The sequence below is a fragment of the Triturus cristatus genome, chromosome 1_2 (genome assembly GCF_964204655.1).
Source record: "Triturus cristatus chromosome 1_2, aTriCri1.1, whole genome shotgun sequence".
Lineage (NCBI taxonomy): Eukaryota > Metazoa > Chordata > Amphibia > Caudata > Salamandridae > Triturus > Triturus cristatus.
The window spans coordinates 840,822,791-840,836,356 of NC_140580.1; the positions used below are offsets into that span (position 1 = coordinate 840,822,791).

Here is a 13,566-nt window from a genome sequence, read left to right on the forward strand (position 1 = left end):
ACATTTGATGCCGTATAAAAAAGCAACATTTATATACAAGTACATTCACCAGGAGGTCATGCACCAGCATGACACGCTGACAGGTCATCAAAGCAGCAAGATCAGCGCACAAAGCAACATTTCAAGCACAAATAAACGTTCAAGAGTTTAATTGTTAATATCATAAATCAGGGAACTATTCAGTACCACTGACTGTGCCCACGTCTTCGGGATCATCACATTGTATTGTAATTGCATTTATATAGCGCTTACTACCCCCTGACGAGGCGTTGAAGTGCTTTTTCGGCGAGTAGCACGCTACTCCGGAACCCATAAAGGATTAGTGTTGAATTACTATAGTGAAATATGAAAGTAATTTGAGTGGTGGATAGGTTAGTCAGTTATTTGGATTCAGAAGGATAGCGGCGGGATAGAAGAGGGAAAAGGGTTTGCATTTATATAGCGCTTGTTACCCCTAATGGGGTGTTGATGCACTTTTTTGGTGAGTAGCACGCTACTCCGAAAACCCATAAGGATTAGTGGTGATTTAGTATAGTGAAATATGAAAGTAATTTGAGTGGTGGATTTTAGTCAGTTATTTTGATTGAGAAGGATAGGGGAGGGATACATGAACGCATCACAAGTACCATAAGGTAAAGTAATATCCCTCACTTCTGTTTTTGTTTTTGAATAATGGATTTGCAAGACCAGCTACTCACCCTGAACTGATACTGTGGGTGAAGCAGTCAGTATTCCAATAACGGTAGTAGTGTTAACTCTGGACTAAGAGCAGCTACTACTAGAAGCATTAAAACTATACAATGCAAGAATAACTGTGCAGAGTAAGCTCCAAGTCCTAAACACAATATCACTTGCAATTCACAGTAATGCAAGAATTATTCAAACAGGGAGGTAAAAGTCATAAAATGAAGGTTACTACATAACAGGGTGGCAAGTAGAACAAATACTTCATACACAGTGCCTTAAAACCGTTTTAGACATGCTTTGTTCTACAGAATACAATGCACTTAAACTACTTGGTAATGTGGTTAAAAAGCACTATAACCGGCACCGGTAATTGGTTAACTGTAAAAGGAGCACGTACATAATCTGACGCAGAACATTCCACTGGATTTAGGCAATAGTAAATTCTAATAATACAAATGTCCAGTTTACACCCTGAAAACGAAAACTTCAAAGGTCCCTAGTGCCACTCCGTGCGTGCATTTGTTTACGCAACCAAAAGTAATCAACGTTAATTAAAACTGCAATGACAACTGAGCTCATTTATTGTGCTACCTCTGGTGACGTCGAGGAAGAATGCAATTATAAACAGCCTCAGGCTTTGGGAGGAAGGCAAGGCATCGAACGGCTTCGCTCCAGTGTCAAACGGGTGCCTGTACACATGCCACGCTGGCTCAGAAGACTACAAGAGCTAGCACTGCAACCACCAGATCGTACCCAACTGCTGGGCCATAGAGAGGCCGCACAGCGACAGGTATATGCCACACTATAATTACCAAATGTGAACACGCATTGGAAAAGCCAATAAGAGGAGCCTTTGGGACCTATTGGTTGTGCAAATGTTTTTACATGCTGTCCAGCATCCCTATGCTGTCCAGCAGAGCTAAATAAAGAAGAAAAGGCGCGAGTGGGAAGGGCACCATAGAGGGTGGGGGGATGCAACACAGTGGACAGAAGCAACACGGAGGGCAGGGGTAGTGAGCAGCAGAGTGGATAGAGAGGAGAAATGAAGTGATGTAGTCGTACACCAAAGCAGGCAACAGTGGTGAGTAGAACACACACATACAAACACAATATGAACCGAACATGGAACTAATGAAATGGCAGAAGAGATAGCAATCTAGGAAAAGTATGTAATAGCAATACACATCCCCTTCCGCTCCCACAAATGTTGCTGAATAAAAAGAAATCCTAATAATAGAAAAAGCATTGAGAACATTTTAGATAAATAATAACAATGCATTTAGAAAACATTTCATAAATACAACAAGAGTACACTTACGTCCAAGCATACTGACGTAATGGTAAATGGAAACTAATACAATTTAATTTCACAAATCACCTATATAACATCGAACAAAGTCTTGCAAATATGTAGGTGGTCTTCTTAAACTGGAAATCCTACTGGACTCAACCCTAGACCTGGTGCCAGCAGTTGAATCGTCACCAGACCTAGCCCCAGCATGGTTACCAATGCCATTGCCTCTTTCCATACGAAAACCATTTGTGCACACCACCCCTTCATCTCCCATTAACAAAGTCACTTGTGGTAACTGGGTTACTCTTGGCAACGGGAACCCTTGGGAAGAGGTAGCTTTGGATATTGTGGGGCCCATTTATGATCGGTGTGGATTGCATTGTGTGTTGGTTCTGGTGGACTTGTTTTCACAGTGGCCTGGGACTGTTGTCACAAAGGGCATAGAAACTAATCACGTGATATCTTTTTTTACAAGATTTATTCAGGCATGAGGGTATCCCTGGCAAATTGTTGACCGACAATGGTGTGCAGTTGGTGTCGAGTGAAATGGAATTATTTTTGTAGGAAAGGGGTGTGGCGCATGCAAAATGTTCTTTATATCACGAGAGACAAACGGTGTTGTCGAACGATTCAACCGGGTGTTAAAAGAAAGCATCAGGATTGCTAACAAGGGTGGTTTGGACTGGAGAGAGGAGGCACACAAGAAAGCGTGTGTGGTTTGTCTAACGCCTCACTCAGTTACAGGCAGTTCTCCCTTTGAACTCTAAAGGAAAAGGAAGGCGAACTCTCTATTAACACCTAGTTGGGTCGTGAGTAAGTGTGAAGCGAACGATTATACAACATCTATGTGTCTGCACATCATTACTATAACACTGCATCCATCATTTTCATCTTCGTCACACATCCTCAAGCAGCATATTTAGCACTCTTCATAAGTTTCAACGCTCGCCACTTGTTAACACTGTATGCCGTCTAAATACATCCTTCAACAAATATGGCTCGCAAAATTTATGAGGGATTTAACCCAGATCCCTTGACTGGGGGTGAATGGTTTGATTTGTTCTGCAAGTATTTTAATTCTTTTTTTACCCTACCATATCACATGGGATTATTCTAGATCTGCAGGTGACATCAGATGGAATACTGTTAAGCATTATACAACTCTCTTCAACCAAATTTCGCATCTAGAAAGGATTGAGTTTTGAAATGGGTTTCCTACCTTTCATCATCCAAAATGGAATCTCACCAGTAGCAGAGTTTTCGCCCCATGCAATAAGCCCAAACAAGGTCTGAAATCGTAGTCTCACACATCTTATCTGTTGGCTTCTCCCATTTGAAGAGCCCCCTCAATTATGCAGTTCGTCTTGTTTTTTACAAATCCATCGGCCCGGGGGTTGTACAAGGCTGTATGCGAATGCCTCACACCACCTGACAATAGAAAATGACGATTCTCAGAGGTTAAGTACATAGAGAATCATGATTTTATTGAAGACAGGGAGGCTAGCATTACACATCACCTTTTATTTACCAACTTCTGAGCAACACTTTAAAAGCTTCCAACATAATTCTATGAAGTCACAAAAAATTAGACTATTCAACATACATTAGCCTCCAACATCCTAGGCTCTTCCTCGTTTCTCTTCTACCTTCCCAAAAACCTCTTTCTTCTTTTTCCATTCTTCCCACGACTCTTCGACTGAGCATTTGCAACAAATAAAATCAACCCTTTTAAACATATTGTTCAGTCCTTTAATTCCATGCAACATTAATTTTAAACCTCCTCCTTAACATAATACATTTTTTAAAATATATATTCTAACCACCCTCTCCCATCAAAAGGGTAGGGAAGGCGGGATAATGCTAGCCTCCTTGTCCTTGCTAAAATCACCATTCTCTATGCACTCACCCTCTGAGAATCGACATTTTATGACAAGACAGGAGGTTAGCATTATGCATGTTTAAAGTCTTTTAGAACTTTTTCCGATACATGTTCAACTGGGTTAAAAATACAAATCTCTAAACACCTTGTCATTTGACCATTCTGCTGCTTTCAGAATCTCGGTCAAACTTCCTACAGAAATCTAAGCTTTTGAAGCCATAGCTGCAGGTAGAGAATATACTTTGAATTTCTCTAAATTCACACCAGATTCACGCATAGTATCCTTAACCCATCTTGCAATAGATGCTGAATACACCGGTCTATGCGGTTTTGCATATGAAATCAACAAATGATCATCCTCTGCACATCTAATTTCACTTACTCAGCACTCATACTCTCAAACATCTTTCTATACACAATTTAGGATGACTATCAAATCGTGAATAAAATATCCTTGGACATTGACTTAGTTTTCCTTTTAATTTAAAAAAAAGAAAACACTCCCTCTGGATCAAAGAATCTCCCTGAAATATCCAGAGCTTCCAAGTCTGAAACCCTTTTAAAAGTAATCATACATAATAATGTAGTTAACTTCCAAGTTAAATGTTTCAGACTCAAAAACTTATTACACTGCCAACCTTTAAAAAGTTTCCAAACCAAAAATACATCCCATAGAATATTATACCTTGAACCTAGAGGTTTTTTCAAACAAATTCCTTTCATAATTCCACAAACCTATTGTCCTTTTCCCACAGAAACTTCATCAATCAGACAACGTCCAGCTGCTATAGCTGACCTATAACAATCAACAGTTCTATAACTTAGGCCTTTCTTGTAAAGATATGCAAGAAAATTAGCAATCATAATTTAATCCGCTTCAACGGGAACAAAACCCCTTTCTGTGCACCAGCATAACCACACTTTCCAAGTGCTTGCAAACATTTTCCTAGTTCCCGGTGCCCATGACTCATAAAATAATTCCAAAGCCTCTCCTGATAGCTCTGCAAATCTATCTGATTTCCTGAAATGTTCCAAACTAGATGGTTGAGCACTCCCGATTCCACTAACGGGTGTTCTCCTTCGTCTACATTCTTCAAAAGACCTTTCTCCACTCCTATTAAAATTGGGTCTTCCACCGCTAACTCCATCACAGATGGATATCAAGCTTGCGTTGTCCAGAACGGAGTTACTAAAACTAGTCTGAAAACTTGTCTCCTCACCAGCGCAAAAACTCTCAGTATCATTGAGAAATAGGGGAAAAGCATAACCTCTCAAACCTTTTCAATCTAGACTGAAACCGTCCACAAACATTGCTTCCAGATCTGGTCTCCAACCCACATAATCCTCCAACTGATTTGTTAACCTTGACGCAAATAAGTCTACCTTCAAAGGACCCAAAGTTTCCTGTATCTTCTTGAAAAACAAAGGATTCAAGTTTCCAATCGCTGTAATCCTTCAAAAAAAGAGAATTCCAATCTCCTACCATGTTTTTACTCACTGGAAGATACTGAACTGTTATGCTTATCTTGTGATCCATGCAAAACTTGCAGGAATGCTTTGCCAGTTCCGCTAACCTCTTTGCCCGGCTTCCCCCCAACTTGTTTATCTAAGTCACTGCCGAGATATTGTCCATCTTTAATAAAACTGTTCTTCTCTAAATCTTCTCTCCATAACTGCGAACCGCCACGAATCCTATTTTCAGTTCCAAACAATTTATATGATCTTTTCTCTCTTTCAAGTTCCATCAACCTCCTGTTTCCTGAGACTCTAATCTCACACCCAACCTAAAAGGCTCGTATCTGTTTCTAGTACATAATCCGGACTCGCCCCAAAAATTGCTCGGCCATTCCATGCTTGCACATTTTTTAGCCACCAGTTCAACTCTTCCTTCACTTCTACATCCAATCTCACTTTGTCTCCATAACAAAGACCTTTGTTTTACTCGCACCTTTATCCCTCTGTAAAGCCCTGTAATACAATGGGCCCGGAAAAATAGTCTGAATCGATTATGATAAAAGACCTATCACACGCGCTAATTGTCTTAAACTTACCTTCTGTTTTCTTAATAAATATTTCACCTCTCTTTTTATTAAGACAATCTTCCTGTCCCATAACTCCAACTGTTTCTTTACCGTGTCCATCACAAAACCTCCAAAATAGATGTGTCTGAATTTATCACAAACCCCAAGACTCTCAGCAAACCCTGAAACAAGAGGATGTGTTCTAGTAAGGTCTTTACCTCTCCATTCATGATCAGTATGACGTCTAAATAAAACAACATTCAAACCCCTCTTTCTCTCAAGAAACCCACGCCCGGTCTCATCACCTTTGAAAAACACCAACGGGCCGAAGATAATCCGAAGGGGAGACAAACTGAAAGAGTTGACCCTTCCACCTGAACTGAAGGTATTTCCGACTTTCTTCTGTAATCGGTATAGAAAAATATGCATCCTTCAAATCTATTTTCACCATCCAATCATTGTCCATCAGGATACCCTCCATCTTGAAATGTTTGTAAACCACATACTGATTTAAATCCCTCTGATTTATGACAGGTCTTCATGCCTTGTCCTTTTTTTCCACAACAAGGTTTCTTACAAACCCTTTCCTTTCCTCTCCTCTGACACTCTTAGATCGCCTGTTTTCCCAACAAATCTTTGATCTCCTTTCCAACAATATCTTGAACCTTTTCTTGAAAGAATATATCTTTTGGTTCCCTCTCTTCTATTGGCATAGATGCAAAATCGATCACGAAACCTTTCACAAATTCCAAAACCCAGAAATCTCATGTTATCGCTTTCCTTTTTTCAGAAATAATTTCAGCCTCCCTCCTGAGCTTCTCAGGGTGAAATCAAAAGTATCTCTCATACTCACCGTGATTTGTCTGTCCTCCTGACTGAAAGCTTGATCTTCCACGACCTGATCTGCTCCTTCCTCCACTTCTTCTTTGAGGATGGAAGGAACTTTGATACATGTTTCCACTGAAACTACTCCTTCCTTGCAAGCTTCTTCCTCCTTGATAATATGGGCCTCTGAAATATGGTCAGCCGAAAGTCTGACCCCCGCCTTCCGGCCCTGCCATATAAATTTCCAAAAACTCTTTGCATAGATGCATGCGCTTTATCTAGAGAAGTAAACGTTTGAACGTGCTTTCCCAAAGACTTAACCAGTCCATCCCCGAATAGGACTCCTTTTGCTACTCAATGCTCTCCTTTGAAAAATCTCCCAATTAATGACTGATCCTGAATAAAACTGCCTTACGTCTTTCCGCTATTAGACCTGCTTTTGCGTTGCCAATAAAACACACAGCCCTTTGGCTCCAACCTCTCAATAGTTGTAAATCAAGATCTGTTCCTTTCAAGTATGATTCCTTTATCATGACAAATATCCTTGCCACTGGTCCTAATATATCCAAAACGTTATCTTCGCATTGTTAAAGAAATCTTTCCAACCCTTTCCTAGGGTCAAGACCCAACTTAAATAAGTAAGTTATTAGGTCTGGTTCTAGATTAGGAGTTATAAAATCTCCTTTGTATAAATAACTGGTCACGAGCATTCTACTTTGATTAGATTTCGCTCGTTCCTTTCCAATGGCCTTCGAATCCAGAATTTAATATAATCTGAAACATGTTCAATTGGCGACCATTCTGAACTTTGTGTGTCTTATTAATGCTGGATTAAAAAGTGACTGCCCGAAAGATCTCTCAATTCTTTTTGAGACCGAGTACTTTAATTAGTATATTCAGAGAACTCATCTTTATCCTCATTATAATGAACATCTAATACGTACTCATCAAAATTCTCACTTTCAATATCTGTTGCCCATGAAGGTTGTCCATCTCGATCATTCGCAGGGTCAACCTACCTCTCTTTTGTGCCACTCTGGACACCTTTTAAACCTGTTCCTATGTTTTTTCTGCTTACTTGATTTGTCTCTGTACTGGTAATATTTTCCACTATATTTTTGTGTTTCCGTTTCTTAAAACATTGTCCACCAGGTCCCCTGTTCTGTCTATCCTCTTCCTCTGATAACATCCAAAATTCCTCTAGCTCTATATTATCTACTTTCCTTTTGTCTTCCTTTGCTAACCTTTCCACTGTCTCCTGTACTTTATTCCATATTTCCTTCTCTATTAACCTCCTTATAATTTCCTCTTGTACATCCTTTAAGCTAATATTAGCTTCCTCACTCAATTATTTTTTTTAGTATGTGAAACTTCTTTATATAATTACCTTTTTTTTAAAAACCAAATCCCTCTAAAATCTGTCTTTCACGTCCTATGATATATATGTATTTTTTTATTTTTTTTTAATACCCTTGTTCTTATTTATCTCTCTTAATCTCTTCTTCTCAGTCAAAAAAACCCCTCCGTTCGGCAACTGTCAAAAGCAACTGACACCGATCGGAGATGGTTTCTAGCAACCCTCACATTGTAAGCTCACAACGTCATGCGTTGCAGTTTCATGCTCCATTTCCTAAAGAAATAGACGCTTCTGGACTCGCATTGTCCATACGTGCTTTATTTCCTTCAGAAACAAGTCCTATTGTTCCGCTCAAAACAAAGAATGCGAGACCCTCGTCTATGCATTCAAAATGTGAGAAGCTCGTTTTTGCATTCATCCCTGAGCGACTGTTTGAAGCAGCTCACGCACACCTGTGTTTTTGATTTAAATTTATCGGTACGTTATTTTCCTATTTTACATCGACAACATTTACTCCTGAATACTTTGAAATCCAAAACCATTAAGTTTATATTAATTATCAAATACTCTTCCTTCCTGAACACGATATTTTACATAACCCTGTTAAATATGTCCTTTTAAAAATACGTCTAGACCTAATAACCTCCAAATTAGGTTATTCTAACAACTAGCAACAAATTCTAGCTACATTTTCTACTACATACATTTTTTCTCACATATAACATACTTTAACCAAATGATCTTTTAAATAAATAAGAGTATACTTATCTGCTCAGAGACAGCAAACAAAAGAGAAGAGCCTAGAATGTTGGAGGCTTATGTTATGTTGTATGTTTTAAGTTTTAGTGACTTCATAGAGTTAAAGTGCTGCTCAGAAGTTGGTAAATAAAAGGTAATGCATAATGCTAGCCTCCTGTCTTGTCATAAAATCTTTCAGCGCTTCTGACGTGAGTTGCAACCCATTCTCAGAACTGGAAAATCCTCTTCTCCAAATACGTCATGAAATGCTCCTATAGTAGTTCTAGTAGAGTTTCCAGACAAAACTTTTACCACCAACCACCTTGAGTGAACATCCACCATTGCCATAGCAAAGTCCCTCCCTCACCCCAAACTCGACATTGGCCCAATGAAGTCCATGCACACACTGTGCCAAGCACTTCCAGGATCATAAATACTACCTACGTCAAATTGCATACCAACTCTTAATCTCTTCTCACTTTTCTTACACTCAGAGTGTCTTTATATCCACTCATCACCATTGCCGGCCATCAAAAGTCCTTCCTCAATCTTTTTTTCGTGACAATTTGTCCAAGATGCCACTCATGTGCGATGTCAAAAAGTGTCTTACACACTTCACAAGGAGGAACAATTCTGCCACCACACATGGCCATTTTGCCTTCAATCTCGGAAAGTTCATCCAGAACTTTGCCATAAGGCGGTAGAGCAGGATATTCTCTCACTTACCTCCTTTCTTTATCATCTCTATGACATCCTTCAACACATTTTCATTACTCATGGCAAAAATCCATTCTGCTTCACCTCAACACAATTGAATGACATCACCCACCCTTGCCATTGCACTTTCTCGTTCACTGTAACGCTATTCTCATCCACGCTTCCAATCAAGTGGCATGCAAGAGAGATAATCTGCTTGGATTTTCTTCCAGCCAGGTATATGTTCAATACAACAATCGTACTCATGTAAGCGCAAGGCCAGCCTGGCAAGTCTTGCCCAATCCTTTCCTGTACCTCTTGGTGCCACAATTTTCAAGAGTGGCTTGTGATCGGTTCGCAGAGTAATATGGCATCCTCACATACACATGTCCGGAAACACTCAATGCCCCATGCCACTGCCAGAGCCTCTCTCTCATTGACTGCATAATGGCGCTCAGTAGATGTTAAGGAGCACGAGCAAAGGCAACAGTCTTTCTGGTGGAGCCATGTTTTTGAGACAGCACAGCACCTATGCCTATGGCACTCGCATCAACCGTTTCTTTTTAATGACAAAAGGCACCAATATTTTCGAATTCCACACTTCACCCTTGATTTTCTAGAAACAATTTTGTTGCTCAAACCACCACAGAAAACTCACAAGACTTCCTCATCAAAACTTTCAAACACTCGTCTTGCAGGCAAAGCCTCTAACAACTTTGAAAAATATTCTATCAAGCCCAGGAAAGAGTGCAATTGCTCCTTGTCATTGGGCAACGGTGCAGATCTAATTGCTGCCAACAAGTCACTCATGGGTTTGACACCCTCCGCAGATAAAGTATGCCCCAAGAATTTGATCTCTTCCACCAAACATTACTTTTTGCACCTCAAAGTCAAACCAGAAATGGAGAGACAGTCCAGAACTAGTTTTAAGGTCACATTATGGTTCTCAACCATATCTTCAAACACCAGAACGTCATCCTGCAAGTAGATGGCATTGTCCAAACCCTTAAAAACCTCGATCATCATCCTCTGGAAGACACTATTCGCAGATGACAAACCAAACAGCATTCTGGTGAATTGATAAGTGCTTTCCATGGTGATGAATGCCGTTATAGATTTGGACCGATCGGGAAGTAGTATTTGTTGGTATACATGTTTGAAATCAAGTTTTGAAAAATAACTCTCTCCACAGAGTAGCAAAATAAGTTTGTTGATGTTTGGCTGGGGAAAATTGTCAGTCACAATGTTTGTTTCAACCCCCTCAAATCCACACAAAACCTCAGCTTCCTATCTTTCTTCTTTGTGAACTAGGGAGATTCAACTCGATGTCTCAGTGGGTTCGATGACCCCACTTTCAAGCATTTCACCATACAATTTCTTTATCTGGTCCCTCACCAAAATCGGCACCCTCCCAACTTCGTGCTGCATGGGGACTGCTTGTTTCAACTTAATCTTGTGAACATAGCCTTTACATTCTCCCATTTCTTTTTGGAAAACTTTCAGGTCCGCTTGCAAATTTCATCCAGGGTGGTATCTTCAATACCCATCACCTGGGCAGGTGCACGCGGATTGATAATATGAAGGTCATGTTGATGGTACCATCCCAGAATGGGATGTCATGATTCCACCACCTACACCTTGCACCCCTTTCCTTGCATGTTATAATCAGTATTCATATATCCAATTATATCAATTTTCTCACTTTGGTACCTCACCCAGGTTATCTTTTGTTAACAAGCGAACATTCTTTCCAAAACAAATTCTTGGGTATGATCGTGTATAGTGACCGAGAATCCACCATTAATTCGACAATCTTGTTCTTAATGGTAAATTTAGCCTTAGGTCTATTTGGTCTGCCTGAAATCTCGCATTCACTCTGCTCATCACTAACACACAACACTGTCTGTGAGGGCACAGCTACATGCTCCAGACGTTTCCTCCATTATCATAGCAACATTTCCCCAGCCATTGTCTGTTTCTGCTCATTCTGGCACAATGACCATTTTGCCCACACCTCCTACACTCCTTAATGGCATAGCAGTTCTTAGCAGAGGTATGTTAATAACAGCCGCACCTGCTACAGTTTTCATTAGAGTATGTAGTGCCATTGGTAAGCTTAGTTGTGCTCTTGGCCGCCCCCTTGAACATCGCAGCAACCTTGACTTTCACCTCCTCTGATCCCTTCACATCTTTCCATTCCATTTCATTCATGCAACATTCTGATTCCTCTACGACCTTTGCTATCTCTATGGCATATTTAAATGAAGGGTCCTTTGCAGCCCCTACGTCTCCTGCATCTTCCTACTTGCATTGGACAATGAACTGGTCCCTAATTAGTACATCTGTCATGGCCACAAACTTGCAACGACAGACTTTCCAGCTATTTGGAGCAGAGTATGGAACTTGTATCTCCTTATGACTACATTTGAACTCATAGCAAACCTTATCTCTAACCTTTTTCTGGCTTAATCATACACATACCGACTAGCATGTCCTGCTTGATCAACTGCATTGGGAAAATATTTAAATATGTGCTATCCTTCTTTCCTAAGAGTACTTAGTAATATGGCCCTTTTCCTACTGAAGGAAAATTCCACACCATCTAGGGCTTCCTGTTAATTCCACTCCTCCGACTCTATAGATGGGATACCAGGCTGAGGGAGGAATAATGGCTGATAACACCCTGGCTGATGCAGTCGAAACCCCAGTGGCAAAGCACAAATAAATAATAGGTGCAAACTAATTTAAAATGCAGCTCTAACACTAAAGTCCTACTAAATTCCAGGCAGTAGAACACAAGTACACCATACAGTTACTACAATACTTCCTTATTGCTGAGATTCTGAACGAACGTAATCCAAAGTTAAAGTTAAAGTAGTTGAGAATCGTCACTTCAATTTACGAGAATGTTGCTGGTAATACCATGAAGGTAAGGACTGCACCCAGAAATTGTCTCTATGTTACTCTGACAATACTGCTGAATGCTTGAGCCGTCATTGAAAATGGAAGTCAGGAACACTCAATATGAATCCTCGCATTCCAGGAAATAGTGACCTTACGCAATGGAGATGATGGGGCGTGATGAATCCTCCAGCAGAGCACCTTCCAGCTCCAGCAGGAAGTGCGCTGTCAAGCTTGCGATGTTCAGTGCTTTCCAAGGAGCTGAGAAAGCGCGTGGTCAGACTTATCTGTGGTACCCAAGGAAATGTGATACAATGTATGGGTGAGCGCGCGGCAAGTACTTTGAATGACGCCATGATAAACTGTACTTCGTCTTCTAATAAAACGGCCGGCGCTGAAACTCCACCCCAAACTTAGTCTCGCCCCAAGGCAATTGAGCATAAAACGGCAACACTGTAGCAGAAGGCACTTATTAATCCAAGAGCGCTTGGGCTCCCGACACTTGAACACATAAAATGCACTGACGAGGCGGACACGTATGATTGCACCTACGCCAAAGCCCATGACCCACCCAGTTCTTGCAGTGAGCATAGGCACCGCTCAAACAGAAGACAGCACACTCTTTAAGTAGGCCCCCCTCCCCCAAAAAGAAAACACTTGGAAGGGAAATATGCACTAGGACCACTATACACAAGCCGTATTTCTTACTTGAAGACGTGGGCTGACAGCATCCACGTATACGGAGTCCTCACGAAACCTGCAGAACTGGCAAATCGTTGCCAACATGAAGTGATGAGGTCGCACACCAAAGTATTAAATGAAGGCCTTTATTAATCAATGCTAGGACTCACAAACAGGGTTCCTCCTTTACCAGTCAGCAGGCAACTGTTGGCTAATAGAACACACACACACAAACACAATGTGAATGGAACATGGAACTAATGGAATCCCAGGGGAGATAGCATTCCAAGAAAAGTATGCAATAACATTACAACATGAAGCATCAGGCGACAGAACTGTGAAAGAGCAGAGGGGAGGCACAGGGGCAAGAACGCAACAGAGGAGAAATACAAGAGGGCGAGTGCAACATAGAGGTGGCAGACAGTAGCACACGGGTGAAAGAGCAACACGAAGTACAAGGTGAGATTAGTACATGAGAGGGGCAGGT

At 40.8% G+C, this 13,566-nt stretch overlaps 1 protein-coding gene across 15 annotated transcripts in view; it reads right to left on the reverse strand.

The window, feature by feature from the left end:
• EIF4G3 (eukaryotic translation initiation factor 4 gamma 3) overlaps positions 1-13,566 on the reverse strand; it is a 1,568,346-nt gene that overhangs the window by 1,446,281 nt on the left and 108,499 nt on the right. For 2 of the 15 annotated variants that reach the window (XM_085608985.1, XM_085608982.1), the window contains one exon: positions 3,201-3,409. The exons of the other annotated variants lie outside the window; for them this stretch is intronic. The gene's annotated coding sequence lies outside the window, so the exon portion shown is untranslated. Of the gene's footprint in view, positions 1-3,200; positions 3,410-13,566 lie in introns of those variants that run through there. 15 annotated transcript variants of the gene reach the window in all.